Raw genomic sequence first — 8,463 nt, forward strand, 5'->3', positions numbered from 1 at the left:
TTGCAAGTTTGAAGATAAAATCTCAGAAGCATAATTTAAATAATTTTTAAATTATTAGAATAATTTTTAAATTATTAGAATAGTTCTCGTGGTGATGGCTTTGCGTATTGTTATTGGTTATATGTTTTGACTTCCCAAGACAAACACGTATTAATGTAAAGCAAATATCATGTATTGACTCCTATAGACAAACATGCATGCAAAATTAGGATTAGGTGAAAATCATGCTTTATTGTGTGTATGATCTGTTTATGCCCTTAGCTATCAATTTCAGTTGTTCCATTGTGTATGTGATATTCTTCATTTCGACGATTCTCAGTTTTCATATATAGGTGACAGGATAACATGTGGACAACCATGGAATAGCTAAAACAATTAGTTGAGCGTTAGTTTGGAGATAATCTATCATGTGATTAGCTTCCTCATGTATTAGAAATAAAAATTATAAATAGGTAGTGGGCCATGTTAGTCACATGTGTGACTTAGTCTGATAATTGCGCTCATTTCTTTCTCCTGCAGATGATATGAAACCAGAAGTTGTTGGCCTGACTCTGAACTTGCCATGTTTTTGCAATGCTGTGTCTAGAGGGCCTGCTGTGATAACATATTTATCCTTTTATGAGTCTCCCAAGTTTTTGGTGCTGTAAATTCCTGTTATACTACCAGTTCTGTTGCATCTATTTGTAAATGCTACTTGATAATCCATATTTCTCTTGAATTGCTAAATGCATCCTGCAGATATGCATCTTTCTGCATGCCCAAGTCTGCTGTCATCCCACTGCATAATCACCCAGGAATGACTGTCCTAAGCAAGATTCTTTTGGGGTCAATGCACATCAAGTCATACAATTGGGTTAGTAATCCTCAGAACTCCAACTGGAAACGCAGATGGTAAACTTTTTCGGATTTGTTTGGATTTGCAATATGCTGAGTTGAAGATTGTGATATTTAATCTTCCTTTTATTTTTTCCTTGTAATTGGGGCAAACTCCAGGTGCGCAGCTTGCGAAGGTTAATACTGATGATGTTTTCAAGGTGCCATGTAATAATACATCTATACTATATCCAGCTGCTGGAGGCATCATGCATCATTTTACTGCAGTGACCTCTTGTGCAGTGCTCGTTGTGCTTGGCCCACCTCACTCTAAATATGAAGGAAGAGATTGCACATATTATAATGATGATCTCCCATATTTGAGTTCCTCTGGTATGGTCTTATTTTGAACTCATTTGCACACATTTCATTCAGCTATACTTACATTATGACATCAATGATAGCATATATATATATGTATATGCTAACGAGAAGTCTGAAGCGGCTATGCTAATCGGATGATGAAGGAGGGATCTATTACCAAATATTCATGCAGTTCAATACCCATCATGACGCACAAAAAAATAATGGTGAGTTAATAAATTATACGCATAAATTTAATTATTTTAGATACTTAGTTTTAAATCTTTTTATCATTCTATCATCTATTGTTGAGTGTAGACGCAACAGTATGGTAGAGAAATGAATCACACAGAGTTGTTCAGCCGCACTCATTCACTGAAGGGGAAGTCAAAATATGTCGATGCCAAATCAAACAAAGTTTCTGTGAGTCATGAATTTATTTTATTTCAATATGCTACTTACTGTTTAAAAATTTATATATTTATTATACTTGCAGGAGTTTTATTCATCAATCACTTCGATCAAGTATGGTGATGATATCTTGTTGCAGTATTTTTTTGATACTGATGCATGGATGGAAGCAATTGAAGGCCCCAACAAGGGTTGATTATATAGTTTTGGGTCTATGGTGAAAGCAACATTAATACTTGAAGGTCCTTCTACATCATACTCCTGTACGTAGTCAAACAGCTCCTTATTTTAGCCTAATTGGATACAGGAGTAATTTGAGGGCATGCTTAACAAATGGATGGAGTAGCGCTTGTAGGCAGAAACTGTCGAGATAGAGGCACGAGTTGCAGGCTTACAGCTCAGATGATAGCCCAGATTCCTCACTTATTTCAAACTTGAGAATGTTCAAAGGGCATGGAGGTACCACCTTCAGGCCAATTTTTGTCTCCCCCTTGTGATGGCAACGATCCTCCAGCTACTGATTGACTAGATATATATTTGATATTCTGGATTTAATGTTTATATATGTAAAGCACATTTATAAGTATGTGATGAGTTTTTTATTGTATGGGATTTGATATATTTTATTGCATTTGATGGTAAACTTTGGATCTTAAATATGTAATTGATTAAATATTAACAGGTAAATTTGATATTTTATTTTATTAAATTTGATATTCATTTTAGATTTGTAAAATTTTGATGGATTTCTAATAGATTTTTGATGAATTTTTGACTGATTTTTCATCTATAAATTTTGTGATGGATTATCCATTAGTGAATGGAAAGAAATTCAAACATAATAATGATAGATTTCTAACAGATATTTTGTCAAAATTTTTTTGATGAAAAATCTATTTGCCAAAAAAATTTCTAATGGATTATCTGTCAGAAAATTCTGTCATAATTATATTTCTGACGAAAAAATTTGTCAAAGAATATGAAAAGCATATTTTTGATGGATTATCCATCACAAATCTGTCAGAATAATTTTTGATGGGTACGATTTGTCAGAAAAAAAATACTGACATCATTTTTTCTGACGGATGAGAATCCGTTAGAAAATCTATCAGAAACATTTTTTTGATGGATTTTATAAATTTTTTTGATGGAATTGTCCATCAGTGAAGCTCTTATTTCTAGTAGTGAAAGCATTGTATATTCAAGACTAGATTTACTGGCTATAGGAAGGTATGCAATATTATTGTTGATAATGGTAGTATAAAAAATTTGATTTCACAATATATCATTGACAAGCTCTAACTGAAAATCATGAAGCATCCATCTCCTTATTCTCTTGGATGGATTAAGGGAAAAGAGCAAAAAAAAGTGACACAATAATATTTAGTTCCTATTTCTATAGGACGGTCTTACAAGGATATAATTCTCTGTGATATCATAGACGTGGACGTATGCTATCTATTACTTGGAAGATCTTAGCAACATGATGTAAATTTAACTCACAAAAGCAGAGACAATCTATTCATTTTTTATAAAAATGGTAAAAAGATCACTCTGGCCCCGATAAAGGAGGACCAATATAAAGCTTCAAAAGTGGAGCTGGAGAAGTCTTTCTTAATTATTAAAGATCTTCAACTCGAGCTAAAGGATGGAGAAGATATGTATGTCCTAGTGTTTTCAGGAGCGGTTACTTGATTCCATAAGAATCTCTAAGACCTTTAATGTGTAATATCTCTTCAAATTTCATGAACCTTTCTAAGCTTTGATGACAAGTGCTAACTTGAGGATAAGTTGCATCCAAGTGGAGGGGATTTGATGTCTGATCTTTTATATATGGAAGATACCCACCTGATCTTTATATATAAAAATTAATTACATATATTAAAAAATATATTTTTATATTAAATAGATTTTAGTATATAAATAAGTATATTCATTATTAATATATCCTATGTTAGATTTATTGATAATTAATAAATATTTCTTAATTATTTATTAATAATTATTTTTTATCAATAAATATATTAGTATACTATGTATATTGTTATTTATAAATATTATAAATTAATAAATTAATATATTTATAGTATATAATATAAATTAATATAATTACTATTAATAATTATATAATATTGTTAATATAATATAAGTAAAGATATTTTTGTCAAGAAATGATAACTTCAGATTGCTTCCATTCGGTAACCAGCATGATAAAATAAATGCTCCACCTAGTGTTTATTTTACCTTCTCTCCTAAAAAAATATATGTGAGATCCATTATTTATTTTATCATTTTTCTCAGCCATTTTTCATACCAAATATGATAATTAGACATAAGATATATTTTTCGATACTAGATTATCCCTAACCAAATGGATCCTAATATTTTTTTATTTAATGAAAATCATCCTTTTATAACCACAAAACAAATTTCCTTCCACTAATTGCATACATATAGATTTTTCAACAAAATTGCATTATGTTATATAATTTAATTAGCAATTATTAGCAATATTCTACTAGCAGAGCTTGAAGATAAATGAAAAGTCAAACAATTCCTTTACACAAACTTTTAAGATTCTAATAGAAGAAGTATTTTAGAATAGTATCCAAGTGATTCTGCTACGTTAAAATTATATAAATCTAATTTAACCATGGATACCAAATCCAATTCTCTAACAACCGCACATAACTTAGTACGCTCATAAATTTTTTTCATGCAATTAGTTTGAATACTACATCTGAAGTAGTCGACAAAACTAGTTGAACATTCTAGAGCTTACATAAACAAAAAAAAAGTTACTTCATATAATCCAAAAATCAGATGATCCCTCTCCCATTCATCCTAGGGAATCATTATTGTCGCAAGGCTCTAGACGAAAGAGGATGAGATAGGTGCTGGACCGAGCTGGAGTACTGCTGAAAATTAGATCGATGTATACCACGAGTGAATCTACAAAAGAAGTCTTAGGATCGATGGGATACCCTTTGGTTTAGGACCCTCCGATACTTAAGTCAATCGGGGCCTTGAGAACAGATAGTGAAAATAGAAAAAATGGAAGGTGAAGAGAGAAGTTTTGGATAGAAAGAATGAGAGTTTTTGGTTCTCTTCAATAGGAGAAAAAGTTTAGCAGAGTCTGGACTCTGTGAGTTGAAACTTACCTCTTGGAGAGCATCCTATCTCTCTTTATATAGAGAAAATTTGCTTAAGCCACTAGGCTATTGAGAGAGTTTGTTAGGCCATTAGTTTGTTATAACAAAATAGCCAGCTGTATGAGGATCATGGGCTATTTGTCCATATGAAGATTAGCTATAATATAGCTGGAAGATAGCTGTAATAGAGCTGGATAGTAACTAATTCGCACACCTAATTCTTGGTCACGTCGGATCTATACCCATGTCCCTTGTGGTAGATCGGGCAAAAGCTGAGCTACTCATTCTTGGGATCCGACTAATTCAAATCAACATAAAATTGGTCTAAGAATTGAATCATATCAGCTTGTCACCGATCTAACCTAGGGGTTTGACATGATCTTTAGTTGATTTTGCCATGTGGTTAAAGGTTGATTGATTATACTAACACATGCCCCCCACTTTCTAGATCCGAAAGAAAATTTTTCACATCGAGTATGGAAAGTAAGTCAAAAAATCTCATCTGATCTCTGTCATAAGTAATAAATGTGCTACACGATGGTTGATAGTATTAATTTTTTAATCATTCGAGGTAGTATGTCACTTTTAGAAATATCTCATTGGACCTTCCATTAATTACGAGGGTTTGGAGAATTGGGAACTCACTATTACTTGAGAGATCTCATCGATATAGGCTGATTCTCTATTCGCCACATGTCACTCTATTATTGGCTATTTTGACTATCACATAGATCAGACCTACGTGGCTTAATCAGGAAGAGGTGCGTCGAAAGGTCTTCTATCAGAGTCATTGGATTGTGGCCAAGTGGCATCGATCCGACGGCAAATCTAATTGATCTGGATCGTTGACGTGCACTATAAAAAAATCTGTATTTTGCTTGAAAACCACTTGTTTCTTTGCACGAAAGTCATGTCAAGATTTTTCCAGATCTTTCCCAACATCACCAATGTTGGAGAAGCAATTTTTTGGTGTCACTAGAGTCAGGGAAGAGACCATCGAAGCCAAAAAAGAGTTCCTAAAAGCTTCTCCAAAATCTCTTTTCCGTCAAGTAAGTAGATTCCTTGGTCTCCTTCTTGTGTGTTTTTAGGGTCTTAAGCCTCATTAATTTATCTCTATTTTCCTTTTAAGATAATTTTCTCCTCCTTTTCTTTTGTACACTTTATCCTTTTTTCTTCAAAAAAATATCCTTCGACGGTTGTGAAATAAGTCGAGATGATCGTGTATCCTGATCGACCCAATCTCAGCTTGACTTCGAAGTAGAAACTCCACCTCGGGCCAATACTTTAGTTCAAGAGGACCCAGAGTCTCCAATTAGGAGATTCTTGGATTACTTCAATCCTGGTACTGAACAAGCTACCCAAATTGATCTTGGTCTACCCTAGCTGATTTTGATCTTCAGGAACTTAGGGGTAAGTATTCAATTCCTGAGAAATTTCAATTAATAGCTCCAAGTCAGAGTGATAGGGTCACTGAACCTCTAAAAAACTATGTCATATTTTATGATGAGGTACATCAATCTGAACTTCAATTTTCCTTACATCTTTTTATTAGCAATGTCTTAGATTTCTATAGGCTTCATTTGATCCAAGTAACTCCCAATGCCATTAGAATAATCATCATTTTCATTATCTGTTATTGATTTGCTGCCATAAAACTTAGGATTTCTCTTTTCAGGATATTATTCATCTTGAAAAAATATCTTTATAAGAAAGGCTGGTGGTATTTTTCACCTCGATCAAAGTATAAATTTGGTCCTATCCTTCCTTCTTCCATTCATAACTGGAAGAATCGCTTCTTTTTTGTCTCTTCGAGTGTCCCATGGGTTTTAGTTACAACTGGCATAAGCCTGAGACCAAATGAAACTCCAATAATGAGGTACTGCTTGGGGATGAGGAGGTTTTTACAGAGCTACTGGATATGAAAGTACCGAAGCTAAACCAGTTGGTGAGTGATCAATCCCTTTTCGATGTAGGCATTAGCCAAATCTCTCCCCAGGATAAGTCCGATGTCAATTTCTGTTCTTCATTCATTTTTTTATCTCTCTTTTTTTTAACAAAATTTTTTCTTTGTCACAGCAATCATGAAGTTTGATCCCAAGAGATTGGTGGAGGTGAAAAAGAGAAAATAAGATTCTACCATCCAACCTGCTATCAAAAGGAGTTAGGAGACTACTATGAGCTCTAGATTAGGAGATTCCAGATCGATAGATTTTTTATCTTCACCTGCTCTAGCCTCATCTTCAGTGATCAATCCGACACCAATCTCTATGGTATCGCCACAGCCGACATCGAAGACTTAGCATCGATAAAGTATCGAGGTGGAGCATCGATAGAGTACCGAGGTGGTCCATCCACTTAATAAGGATGCAATCACATGCCAAAGATTGAACTCCTCTCCAGCGCCACCTCCGACATCGACGAGACCAGCTTAGTCAATAGGATAGCAAAAGCAGCCCACAGAGTCCATATCTTCCTTCTCGATCGAGAGAATTAATCTCTTCCAAGTATCTTTACTGGAGACACTGAGACTTGATCGAGATATACTCACAGCAGTCCTACCTCAAAGAGATCTGGATGCACAGAGGCAGGACTGTTCAATAGAAGACATAGTGAATCATGACTACAACAGTCTACTTGATGTAAATCTCTTGAATTTGTCTTTTCTTTTTTTATTCTTTTTTACATTAGTTTCTTACTGATCTTATTCTCATTTCACAGGTAGTGCTAGATCTAAAATTGATGCATAAGAATCTGATCTAGCTATACAAAAATAAAAAATTCTCAGAGGAGGGACTTAATGCTGAATAGGAGGCCAAGAGAGCAACTGAGGAGGCCAAGAAGATAGCCAATGAGAAGGCTGCAAAGGAGGCTAAAACCATAGAGGGGTTAAAGAAGCAACTTTATGAAAAGATGAATACAATAAAGGAGGAGACTCAACTACTCCTGAACAAGCCGCAGAAGGAGGTAGAGAAGAAGATCTCTAGGATTAAGGCCAAGTTGAAGGAGGTTGAATCAACAATTGAAAAATGCGATTCAGCTCTCCCCTCATATCAATGATAGCTTAAGAGGGAGGATCGGACTTCAAGGGCCGTTGAAAACTATAAGGCTTCAAATGCTTTTCAAGACGAAGTCACAGAAGCTTTTGTAGGGGCCTTCGACTTTAGATTTCTGAGCTATAGAAATCTGATCATAAATCTTTTTCCTGACTTGGATCTGAGTAAGGTTATCGTTGAAGTGGCCATCGCAGCAGTAATCGCGGTCACCTCCAGGCAAGCAAGCGAGGTTGTTCGCCAACCGATGTGGATGTCACTTTTTCTGCTGAGGTATCCCAACCAATTATGGAAGTGACTCAATCTCACAGTGAATTCCATTCTGCCAAGATCCCATCTCCTTCCATAGAGATTTCATCAACTCCTACTGAAGTCCCAGCCATTGAAGTTATCTTGATAGAATCTTTGATGGCTGACAAGGGACCAACTTCAGCTTTCGCTCCCAAGCTAGTTGTCCTCAGGCTCAAGCCTGATAATATCTTTGTAATTTTTTTTCCTTTTTAATCTCTTGTATCAACTCAATGTGCATTTTTGTAAAGATTTTTTATATTAATGGAAAAAGAATTTTTCTCCAAGTGTTCTTCTTCTTTTACACACCACGTGTTTTTGACTCCATTTAACCCGATCTGGGTGTTAACAACTTAGAATCTTAAAAAATTTCCAAGTGTTCATAA

The 8,463-nt window shown here is 34.6% G+C and overlaps 1 pseudogene; it reads left to right on the top strand.

Annotated features, from left to right (window-relative positions):
• The first annotated feature begins 398 nt into the window (after positions 1-398).
• LOC105059709 (plant cysteine oxidase 2-like) lies at positions 399-7,796 on the top strand (annotated as a pseudogene).
• Positions 7,797-8,463: the final 667 nt, after the last annotated feature.

Source organism: Elaeis guineensis, chromosome 16, assembly GCF_000442705.2.
Source record: "Elaeis guineensis isolate ETL-2024a chromosome 16, EG11, whole genome shotgun sequence".
Taxonomy (NCBI): Eukaryota; Viridiplantae; Streptophyta; class Magnoliopsida; order Arecales; family Arecaceae; genus Elaeis; species Elaeis guineensis.